A 12,488-nucleotide genomic window follows, 5' to 3' on the forward strand; every position below is an offset into this window, starting at 1 on the left:
TTCTAGAATTAGTGCTGTGTGACGGCCGCACAACTTTGTGAAAAGGCTAACACCACTGAATTTAACACTTCAAAATGTGAATTTTAAGGTATATGAAGTATAGCTAAAATTTTTTAAAAGCTTATAGTTAAAACAGAAGTCAAAGAAAACTTCAAAACAATTTAGAGAGATAAAATATTGCACCCATGAAACAACAACAGAATGTAATTTTAAAGGAAGGCAGGCAGGAAAGTAAGTTGGCTGGTTGGTGGATTCAGAGAATAATAAATTACTCTTAGAAAGGACAGTTCTGATAGCAGAAACAAAGCTGATAAAGTGAGGACATACACTAAAAAGTGAACCAAAAGACAGGGGCGCCTGGGTGGCTCAGTCGTTAAGCGTCTGCCTTCGGCTCAGGTCATGATCCCAGGGTCCTAGGATCGAGTCCCACATCGGGCTCCCTGCTCGGCGGGGAGCCTGCTTCCCCCTCTCCCACTCCCCCTGCTTGTGCTCCCTCTCTCGCTGTGTCTCTCTCTGTCAAATAAATAAATAAAATCTTAAAAAAAAAAAAAAGTGAACCAAAAGACAAAGAAGTTGGTAAATAGGTGAAAAATGATTTTTTTTAAAACGGTGGATTTGTTCAAAATGTCCAAAGTCCAGGGGCACCCAGGTGGCTCAATAGGTTGAGCATCCAACTCTTGGTTTCGGCTCAGGTCACGATCTCAAGGTCGTGAGATAGAGCCCCACCTCTGGGTCCACGCTCAGCACAGAGTCTGCTTCAGATTCCTCCCTCTGCCCATCCTGCTCGTGTGCTCTCTCTCTCTAAAATAAATAAATAAATCTTTAAAATGTCCAATGTCTGTCTTATAGCAAGTCCAGAAATGAAAAAGAAAAAAAAAAGAGAAATCATCAGAGAAGTGTTACAGAACATTTTTCTTAAGCTGAAGGATATACAGTTCTAGACAGAAAGAACCCAACTGAGTGCCCAGAGCAATGGATGAAACAAAAACCATTCTACTGCACAATGCTATGAAATTTCAGAACATGAGAACAAAGGGTATACAAGCTTCCAGTCACATTTACAAACAAGAAAAATCAGAATGGCATCAGACTTCTCAACAGTAACACCGAATGTGAGAAGACAATGCAATGCTTTCAAATTTGAGGTAAAATTATCTTTTTTTATTTTTCAATCTATAATTCCACAACCAAGAAAACCATCGATCAAGTATGGTTGGAAAACCATGGTATTTTCAGATTTGTAAAGTCTCAAAAAAAATTCTTCCCCAAGCTGCTTTTGTCAGGAAGCTACTGAAAGGTGTGTTCCAGGCGAATAAAGGAAAAAGATGGAGAGTGGGGATTCACATGGGAGAGACAAAAGGAATTACAAGATTAACACTGAAAAATCCCAAGGCATTACAGTACAAGAGCCTAGAGAGTAACCAGTCCAGATTAGAGGATTCTTAGGAAATGTCACCTCTAGAGGAAAGAAAGAAAACGGGAGAAATAGATTGCATGATGCATCTGATTGCATTGAAAAAAGTAGCACTTTTAGCTCTATCACAATGTTTGGTGTGAAATTAGTGACAGGAACACAGGACAACTATGCAAATGAAAAATCAGGAAATACGGAACTAGTAACAACAAAAGTTATATGATAGGAAATGTAATCCTAATACACTATGTGGCTCAGCCCTGAATAATATTTATAATTATAACAGCATAAACAATTTAATGAAAACTTGTGATGTGGGAGTAATCAGAAGGTGGAGGTAGAAGTGTGTGTGGAGACTGGCCAGAAAGATGGCTAAATCCTCATCTTCAATAGTTAAAATGGTTAAAACTGACAGGCTAAGAAATCAGTATAGAAACATTCAGAATTGCAAAGTTAGGGCGCCTGGATGGCTCAGTCAGTAGGTAGAGCATGTGACTCTTGATCTCAGAGTCATGAGTTTAAGCCCCCATTGGGTGTGGAGCCTATTTTAAAATAAAAAGAAATGCACAAGTCAATATTAGAAGAAAACTAAGAGTTGAAAGTCACTGACTCCACAGAGCAAGAATCAAGAACAACAAGAGGCAAAGCTAGGAACTGCTGTTGTATTCTCAGTCTTGTAATGCTATTTGGCTCTTTAAACTATGTGCATGTATTATTTTGGTCATAAATAAAATTTAAATTCAGAAAAGAAAAAGGTTTCTCTTCAAATCAGATCACAGAATGATATCCTTATTTAATTTTAATAAGAACATCCCTTCTAACATCCAATTAGAGTAGTGGGTTCAATTGCGGCACGCAAACGTATGTCTGAGCACTAACCCCCTGGAACCTGTGACTGTGACCTTATTTGGCAACAGGGTCTTTGCAGAGGAAATTAAGTTAAAGATGTGAAGATAAGATCACCTTGAATTTAGAGTGGGCGCAGTATCCGTATAGGAGACAGAGAGGGGAGACACAGACACAAGGGAGGAGGCCATGTGAAGACCGAGCAGAGATGGGAGTCCTACAATTCAAAGCCAACTAACACCTCAAGCTACTAAGAGAGGCAAAGAAAGAATTTCCCACAATCCCACCCACACCTCCCTACCCACTCCTCCACTCTCCCCCAAGGTCATCCCCAGCCTAGAGGGATCAGGCCCTGTCAGTACTGACACCTTGATTTCGGACTTCTGGCCTCCAGAACATTGTTTTAAACCACCACGTCTGTAGTAATGTGTTAAACAAATGAGGAATAGTAACCTAATACAATTAGCAACAAAGGCTTTAGAAGAAGTAGATTTCAACTGACATCAGGCGGAAACTCAAAGTCCTCTTCCCACAACGCATCCTTTGGAGGCCAACTCGCAGGCCCACAGTAACTCCGGGAAAGAAGGACGCCCTTCAGTCATAGGGGGTGTGGTCTCGCTCAAACTGCGTTTCTTAGTTGTGATTCCAGATACAAAAGAGAATCCTAAACATGTCATTATGCTTTATATTTCATTATTTTTTTTAAAAATGAGTATTTTTCATGCTCTATTCCAAAACAATTTTTTGATGCCCCTTCTGACACAACAATCGATTAGAGAATCCGAGACTGAGGTCTCTAATGAAAAGTAAAAGGATGAAGCGAGGAGTGCACAGTAGGAGAGCAGCAAGCAGCCTATCCCTGTCTTCCCCTGAAAGCTTCAGGATCTTCCCCCTCCTTTCCATCTCTCTTTCCGCTATTTTGCTAGGCCCCTCCTCCCTGGCAATTCCTTCCTGTTCCCTCGGGTGCCCCAGCCCCGCCCGGGGGATCACTGCACACCTCACAACCAAAAGGGCAGCTGGCCACCGGCTCAAAATGAGCTACCAGCTCGCAGGTGTTTGTCGGCTCCACCCTGAAAATAACAAATAATGCCCTGCCACCTTTCATTTTAAATAAGAAACTCTAAATAAATAAATAGATAGGTAGGGGCGCCTGGCTGGCTCGGTCAGTGGATGGTGCGACTCTTCCTCTTCGGGTTGGAAGTTGAAGTCGCACATTGGGTGTAGAGATTACTTAAAAATAAACTCTTAAAAAAAAAAAAAGGATAGATAAATAAAAAGCCAGCTTTCTTTGCCTAGAATCCACAGACTGTTGAAAGACACAAAAGTGTCGGCTAGGGTAGTAATTCCTGAGTTCTTCTCATTAGCAAAATTAAACAAGTCAAGGGTCCACCAACTGGTTCAGAGTTTCCAGAGACATCCAGAAAGACACAAAGATCCATCATAGTCCTTCTTGGTTAAAATACTTGCAATACCTGAGATCAAAAAATCAGGGAGAACACTTTTCAATGTATTGTCCCAGGAACAACAGAGGATGCTGAATACTGGGAGGAGGGTAGAAGATGAGGGACAGTGGCCGCTTTCACCTGCACTAAAATCTTGATCTCCACAGACCACAGAGGGTACGTTCAAAACAGGACTGGTTGACTCTTTATTTTTATTATTGTTGAAATATAATGCACATGCCATAAATTCACCCTTTTAAAGCATACAATTCAGTGACTTTTAGTATATTCACAGAGTAGCGCAAGCACTATCTAATTCCGTAACATTTTCATCACCCCAAAAGAAACCCCATACCCATAAGCAGTCACCCTTCATTCCTCCCTGCACCCCAGCCTCTAGCAATCACAAAATTACTTCCTGACTCTGTGGATCTGCCTATGCTGGACATTTCAAACACGTGGAATCAAACAATATGTGGATATATAACCTTTTGTTTACCCATTCATCAGTTGATGGACTACTCAACATTTGGGTTGCTAGGACAGGTTGATTCTTGAAGCCAAGGGACGATAATGGTCAAGGGCACCTTTTCCAGGAAGGCAGCCAGCCTTCTGACTCTGCCTCTTCCAGACCGTTTCATTCCACCCTGCCCAGTCCAGAGCCAGGGTTAGTCTTTCAATAATGCTTATAGACCCACTCTGTGCCAGGCTCTGGAAATACAAAAGCGAATGTCAGGGGGTCCCTGCCTTCTGGGACCTCAGATCTCTCGGTGTGAGAGACCCCCGTTAAAGAAATCTTCAAAGAGCTTTTGGCACAAGAAAGCAACCACATATAGGATTTAGCAAGGGATAGCTCCTGCAATATCTAGAGCACTTGATCCTTTTTCTCACCCAACTTCGACAAGAACCTTTCAGACCAGTCAATCTTTTAGAGGCAAATAGGTCTGACCACTCACTAGCCTTTGAGTGATAGTGAAAAAGTGACTCACCCTCTCTAAATCTCAATTCTTCATCTGTGAAATAAACCTAAGAATATTACTTACTTTATAAGATTACTGAAAGGATTAAATGAGCTCAGTCAAGTAAAGCAACCAGCACACAGTATGTGCTCTTCCAAGCATTAACTAAAATACAAGCTAAAATAGTTCTTCTTGACGCTAAAAGTCTAGGCTCTGCGATTCCTCAAATTCTTGACCCAGCTTTGAGTCAAGAAACCACTGAACACTGATCTCAAGATGAAAGGACCTGTGTAGCACATGAACCAAGGAAGACCAAAAACTACTTATCAAGATTTTAATTTTAATTAGCCAGTTGTAGAAACAGCCAGAGCTTCTTAGTTATAATTATAGATCCACTCTATACTCACTTCTTAAAAAATGTGGAAGAGAAGGGTCTGTTCAAAAATTCCTCCTTTTCTTCATACTCTCATGCTTTTCCAGTTCTTTCCGACACTAATTCTTTCTTGGCCTCTTTTCTCTGGCCAGCACTGAGTTACCTTCCATTTTCCAAAGGCCCATATTGAAAAACAATCAAACAGAACTAAACTTTGCCAAATGACATCCGTACAAAGGCCAAGCACATAAAAAGAGAGAGGGAGGGACAGGGAAGGTCATATCTTTGGAAGCACCATGGAATTACAGGCTAATAATAAAAGAGAATGGAAAGCAGATTGCACAACAAAACAGGAAGCAAAAGGCACGGGCGACACAGAGGATGGGGACCTGCCCTAGGTCAGGACCGCCAAGCCTGCGTATTTGGTATTTTCCTAGAAGTACTTATTAGCACTTGACTTAAATCACTGTTTGTTTATCAGCTTGTGGGGAGGGGCAGAGGCCTGCAACTTTCTAAAAAAGATTCAGTTGGTTTGTTTTAAGGGAAACAAGATCTTCCCTTTTGTTCCTACCTCTCAGAAATTCTACAATCTGTAACAGTCCACCGTGACTCAAAATCATTCAAAAGCAGCTCACTGATTCAATTCCAGTGGGAGTTTATGTTCATGTATCCACCGCCACATATCTCACTAATGGAAGCATGAGCTCTGGACTCAAAGACCAAGATTGAACTCCCAGCTCTTCCATGTCAGAGCTACATGACCTCATGCACGTCACTCCGCCCGACTGAGGTTCTATTTGTTGTAAATCTGTAAAACAACAGAATACCTGACAAACAATATGCATTCAATACATGTCAGGTAAAAACAATATTTAAACATTAAAAACTCATTACCCCTCCTTCTAGGCTGTGTTTTCCCCATGGTTCTTGGAGGTCTCTAAACTCAATTGCTTGTTTCTAGCCTTGCTCCTCTATACTCCTTCTCCACACAGCAACCAGAGTGAGCCTGTTAAAAGGCAGGGTAGGTTGTGTCCACTCCGCTGCTTAAAACCCTCCAATGACCCCAACTCACTCCGACTAAAAACCATCATCCTTACAATGGGCTGCAAGGCCCTCCATGACCTGCCCGTCTCTCCCCTTGCCCCTAGGACGTCTTTAACCTCATCCTACTACTCTCTTTGCTCACACCCCTCCAACCATCCTAGCCTCCTAGGTAGCCCACAAACCTGCCAGGGGTGCTCTTTCTTAGGGCTACTGAATTTGCTGTCCCCTCCACCTGGACCACAATGTCCCCACTCACACGGCTCTTGCCCTCACCTCCTTCAGATCATTACTCAACAGTCACCTTCCCAGGAAGGCATCTCTACAGACCCTATGCAAAACTGCAGCCCCAGCCAACATTCCACATTCGGCTTCCCTCCTTTATTACAATAAAATACGCATTTTACTTGGTTATTTTATTGTTCCTTTCCACTAAAATTTAAGTTCCACAAGGGCAGGGGTTTTTGCTTTTCTTGTGTACTATATTCCCAGTGTTTAGAAGAGCACTGTCCAATATAATCTTTAATTTTCTAGGAAACACATTTTAAAAAGTGAAAAGAAGCAGGTGAGATTTCAATTATATTGCATTTAACCCAATGAACTTAAAATGTTATCATGTATTAGCATATGTTATTATATTAATATTATGCTTGTTATAGCATTTTAAAAAATCAATGACATATTTTACTTTTTTTCAAACGGACTCTTCAAACTCTGGTGTGTACTTTGTACTCCATAGCATATCTCCAGTACTCAACCATACTGGACAGTGCAACTCTAGAGTAGGCACTTACATATTCATTGAATGAAAGAATGTTCTCCCAGGAAGAGGCATGTATGGTATAGTACAGAGTCTTTTAAACTTCAATTTCATTCTATATTCACATTTTTTTGGTATGATATATATATATACTATTTTTTCCTTAAAATGTCATACTTTTTATACTTGAAAAAAATGCTTTAAAATAAAATTTTATATTCCTTCTATTAATGGGAGAGAATGGGTCTATGGGTAAAAGGCCTGAGCTTGAGTCCCTGCTCAGTCATTCACTAGCTCTGGAATCTAAAGTAAGAACTTCACTAAGCCTCAGTTTCCTCATCTGTGGAATAGGGACAATCCTGACCTTTGCAGGATCATGGTCACAAGATGTTGGTAAAAGCTCCCTGTAACCAAGGAAGTCATCATTAACTAAAAGCGACCAAGAAGGGCGCCTGGGTGGCTCAGTTGGTTAAGCGACTGCCTTCGGTTCAGGTCATGATCCTGGAGTCCCGGGATCGAGTCCCGCATCAGGCTCCCTGCTCGGCAGGGAGTCTGTTTCTCCCTCTGACCCTCCTCCCTCTCATGCTCTCTGTCTCTCATTCTCTCTGTCTCAAATAAATAAATAAAATCTTTAAAAATAAAAAAATAAAAAAATAAAAGCGACCAAGAAGCTAACTCAAGCCTTTTTCCCATGCCCATCATTTTCATACGGACCAATATAACACAGAAAATGGTCTGATAAGAGAAGAGCTAGGTCTTGGGTTCAAATCCCTTGTCCTCCACTTATAGCTGTGTGACATTTAGAAAGTTATTTATTCAGCAAACATTTACCAAGTGCCCACAACATGCCAGCCACTAGGGTAGTAGCCAAATAAGATATGAACACTGCCCTTGAAGGATGTGCAGTCTAGGAGGAAGAAAGACACCAGTAAACAAGAAAGCAATAAATTGTTCAAAAAAAACAAGTCGCTCTCCCTTAGGTCTGTTTGTTCATTGTGAAATGTGAATAATACCTTCCCAACCTAACTCAAAGGCCGCTACAGAAAATAATTTTTAAATGTTTGTCAAATACTCCAAAAACTTTAACTCATATGTCAGCAAAGTCATTTTTTTTCCCTACTTGTAATCCAAAACGACTCCAGGTCCTGTGAATGTCCACTTTGAACATTCACTCCAGTTATATCACATCTATGAAATTCATTTCACTTCTGCAAATTTTCGTAAACATGAAGAAAAAGAGGATAAGCAGCTTTTACACAGGTATTTAATATCAAAATCATGATTCAGGTCACAATGCTAAGGAACACAACACAGACGTCTCACTCTACCTAGTTACAGTTTGTCAAGATAAGCAGTCACATGATAAGGGAAACTGAATAATTTAAACCGAAGAAAGAAGAAAAGTCATAAAGCAGTACAGACACTCTGTCCAAGATTTCTGCAGTCACTGTTGCTGAGGTAATGCTGGGCTAGGTCGTGGTCAACAATTTAGGCTAAAAGCCATTTTATGGCCACAGCAAAGTGCCCACACTCCTTTTTTAAGCCTCGAAGTTGATGTGATCTGGGAAAAGTCTCAAAGAAAGATGATCTGAAGGGCTAGGTTACCAAGAAGTGGAACCCTACCCAACCAGGACTAAGTGGGTGTGACGAAAGCAAAATGATCAAAATTCTGTGATCCTTCCTGAAGTTTAAAAACTGAATGGGACCGAAATCAAAGTCTCGGGTAACAATCATTTCCAAAGAGAAAGGAAGGAAGAAGGCTCTCAGCTGGGTTCACACATCTTCTTCCTGATTTCTCCTTTCCCTCCAGGTCATGCACTCAGGCGCCCCCTTCCAGCTCAGTCCAGGTCACCCCTTCCTCAGTCCCGATCCCTCCACAAAGGTCACGCCTCTTCATCCCTGGCACCCAAGCTCCTTTCCCTCTTCCGGCAGGACCCGCTGGCCGCCGCACCCCCGGCTGCCTCCGCGCCCACCTCCAAGCACCCCCGCGCGCGGCCCGCCGCACGCCCAACCCGCTCGGGCGCGAGCCGGGACACCCCTCCTCGGAGGCCGGAACCGCCGCGCCAGGCCCCTCCCACAGGAAGCCGCCGCCCCCCGGCGCCCGGGCCGCACCGCCCCGGCCCACCCCGCGCCGCCCGCCGCCCTCCGCCCGCTCCGCCCGCTCCGCGCCCCCGACCCGCCCGCCCGCCGCACCCCCCGCGCCCATCGCGCCGGCGCTCGCTACCTGCCGCGGCCCCAGAAGCGGCGCCCAACTCCGCTCCCACTTCCGCCTTCCACCGCCCTCACTCGGGCCGGGTCACGTGACTGCGCGCGGTCACCTGACCCGGAAGAGGCTGGCCGGACCCGCAGGTGTGGGCAACCTAGGCCTGGCTTGGGCGCCTTTGGCCGGGAGCCGGCCCTCTTATTCTTCGTGTATGTCAGAGTGGAAGGGGTTTCCACTCACCAGATGGTCCCGGAGCAAGCAAATAAGTTGAAGGCTCAGTGTCTGCCAGGCGCTTCATTCACTCCCTCAACCCCGGAGGCGGGTCTATCATTAGCCCTATTTTACAGGTGAGAGGAAGCCAATCAAGTCAACAAATATTTACTGAGCTACTTAGGGTTACCCAGTAAATACGGACGCCTATTTAAATTTGAATTTCAGATAATCAACTATGCAATATGTAGATGTGCCCCAAATACTGCAGGAGAGTATTATACTATAAATACTCCCATGCCATATGTCAAAAAAAATTATTTGTTGTTTAGCTAAAAATTGGGGCATTCTGTATTTTTACTAGCTGTATCCGGCAACCCTATACCTAGTAGATACCAGGCACCATTCTAGGCTCTAGAAACAAAAGTAGGGGCGCCTGGGTGGCTCAGTCATTAAGCCTCAGGTCATGATCCCAGGGTCCTGGGATGGAGCTCTGCATGGGGCTCCCTGCTCAGCGGGAGGCCTGCTTCTCCCTCTCCCACCCCCCCTGCTTGTGTTCGCGCTCGCGCGGTCTTTCTGTCAAAAAATAAATAAAATCTTAAAAAAAAAAAAAAAGAAAAACACAAAAGTAGCCTTTATGGAGCATCTGTTTTTGTGACATAGAGCTAAGATAGGAAAGCTTCAAAACCCCTGGATGGGTCCATAAAATGCCCCGCCACACCAAACTAGACCCCATTCTCTTAATCTACAAAGCAGATAGAATTTTATTAATTATAAAGCACATTTTAAATCAACATTCTGTACTAATAGTATGGACCTTCAGCTTTGATAAGTTGAATGAAGACTCAATTTTTTCACTCTTAATCACCATTAACTAAAATTAATACTAATCAATTAGCCTTAAGCACTGTGAATTAATTATTCTGTTATTTTTGGGGTTTCGAATTTACATGGATCCTATTATGCATGCAAATTAAATTGGTTGAGCACTTTGTCTCTACTTTTCCTATTCCCATTCCAAATCCAGGAGATGGTATTTCATGGAGATACAGGCCTCTCTTAATATCTTAAACTCTACATTAATTCCATTTATGAAACTATTAAAACTTCTCTAGTTCCACGGAAGGAAGTTTTACTTATTCCAGAGGAATTAGGAAAGGATTCCTTGATTTGGTGGCATTTGAATAGATGTTTACCAAAAGAAAGGACTAGGCAGCGGCGCCTGGGTGGCTCAGTTAAGAGCCGTTAAGCCTCTGCCTTCACCTCAGGTCATGATTCCAGGATTGTGGGATGAGCCCCTCATGGAGCCCCGCATTGGGCTCCCTTCCCTGCAGGGAGCCTGCTTCTCTCTCTCCCTCTGCCTGCCACTCCCCCTGCTTGTGCGCTCTCTCTCCCCCTCTCTCTGTGTCAAATAAATAAAATCTTAAAAAAAAAAAAAAAAAAGGACTAAGCGAACATGCTCACAATTGTACGTTAAAGGAGTAAAACCTAAGAGATAGATATATATATATATATATATATGGTCACCTATGAGGCCCTACGTGATCCCTCTCCACACCTCATCTCCAGTTACTCTTTTTGGATTTGACTTTCCGTTTGCCTGGAAAGCTCTTTCCCCAGAATCAGATGGCTGACTCCCTCATCTCTCATCAGATGTTTGCTCAACTATCACAGTAAAGCCTTTCCTGATCAGCCTATTTAACCATGCAACCCATCTCTTACTTCCCCTCCTACCAGTCCCTGTTCCTGCTTTATTTTTTTTGTCCAGATTTCCTCCATACTTATCACTATCTGACATATATGAATGTATGCATGTGTGTGTATGTAATCTGTTTCCCACTACAAGAATTATGAGACAGGAGCCATATCCCTAAAGCCATATTCGTAAAGCAGTGCCTGGCTCACGGGAGGTCTCCTTAAATAAACTGCTGAATGAATAGATTTCATCAACCTTTATTGAGCACTGAACACATTGCTGTAGATCCCACAGTATAGAAGACTTTTCTAAAAGACACACAAAAAAATCTAAAGTACGTTTTCATAAAAGTGTCCCCTGAAAGTTAAAAGGTAAATTGAAATGTTCATTTGAGGAAAAAGACCCCTAAAACACAGTCCCTGATTTCCAACCTACTTAAAGAAGACATACAATTGGGGCCCCAGGGTGCTCAGTCAGTTAAGCGGCTGCCTTTGGCTTGGGTCATGATCCTGGGGTCCTGGGATCAGGGGTCCTGGGATCAAGCCCTCACATCACATCTGGCTCCCTCCTCAGCGGGGAGTCTTCTCCCCCACCCCCGTTCCTCCCCCTGCTCATGTTCTCTCATTCTTTCAAATGAATAAAATCTTAAAAGATACACACAATTAATTACAATGCAAAGCAGAAATAATAACTGCTCATTGAGCAACAGAACTAAAACGTCTTAAGTGTGATAAGAAAGAAAAGTTCAAATCTGTCCTTGGGGAGAAATCTGATTTGAGTAATCAGAGACTGGTTTACAGAAGGGACCACTGAACTGCTTCTTAGAGACTAAGCAAGTAGTGATTGGCCAGCACAATTTTCTGGAAGAAGAAAAAACAAGGGCAAAGACAGAGACAAAAAGTTTGGGACTCTCCCAAGAATGTTCAAAGGAATTCTAGGGATATTTATTGATTTCACATAGTATTTCTTCTGCATCAAGTTTTTCTCTCCCCCTAGCCCACTGTTAAGTGCATAGTTTCGTAGCCTCTACGTGTACAGTCCTGGAAATGAACTCAGATCTTCATTGGCACACAAGTAAGATCTCTCTCTCTCTCTTTTTTTTTTAGGATTTTTATTTATTCATTTGAGAGAGAGAGAGAGCACAAGTTGGGGGCATGGGTGGAGGAGCTGAGAGAGAAGCAGATTCCCTGCTGAGCAGGGAGCCCGATGCAGGGCTCAATGTGGGGCTCGATCCCAGGATCCCAGGAACATGACCTGAGCCAAAGGCAGATACTTAACCACCTGAGCCACCCATGCGCCCCAACCTTTCTCTTTTCATAAAGGGCTTCACATGTAAAAGTTGACATTATCTCCAAATGAGTCATACATTGAATCCTTCTACATGTGTTTCAAAGTGTTAATTTAATGCAAACTGTTTAAAGTGACCATAATTTTTGTAATAGTGTTAGATTTCTTTACCTTTTGAAAAACCATAAACTTCAAAAAATTGAAGTGTTTCAGGGCTCACTTCACCTGTGAGAGACCCCGTCCCCAGACACCCTCGG

At 42.9% G+C, this 12,488-nt stretch overlaps 1 protein-coding gene across 2 annotated transcripts in view; it reads right to left on the bottom strand.

Annotated features, from left to right (window-relative positions):
- The window catches only part of WWP2 (WW domain containing E3 ubiquitin protein ligase 2), a 168,358-nt gene that overhangs the window by 136,270 nt on the left and 19,600 nt on the right, over window positions 1–12,488 (bottom strand). The window contains exon 1 of one of the 2 annotated variants that reach the window (XM_045870060.3): window positions 9,060–9,170. The exons of the other annotated variant lie outside the window; for it this stretch is intronic. The gene's annotated coding sequence lies outside the window, so the exon portion shown is untranslated. Of the gene's footprint in view, window positions 1–9,059; window positions 9,171–12,488 lie in introns of those variants that run through there. 2 annotated transcript variants of the gene reach the window in all.

This window comes from Mirounga angustirostris, unplaced genomic scaffold (assembly GCF_029215605.1).
Source record: "Mirounga angustirostris isolate CCGP_5_RB_7025 unplaced genomic scaffold, mMirAng1.0.hap1 SCAF_16, whole genome shotgun sequence".
NCBI lineage: Eukaryota > Metazoa > Chordata > Mammalia > Carnivora > Phocidae > Mirounga > Mirounga angustirostris.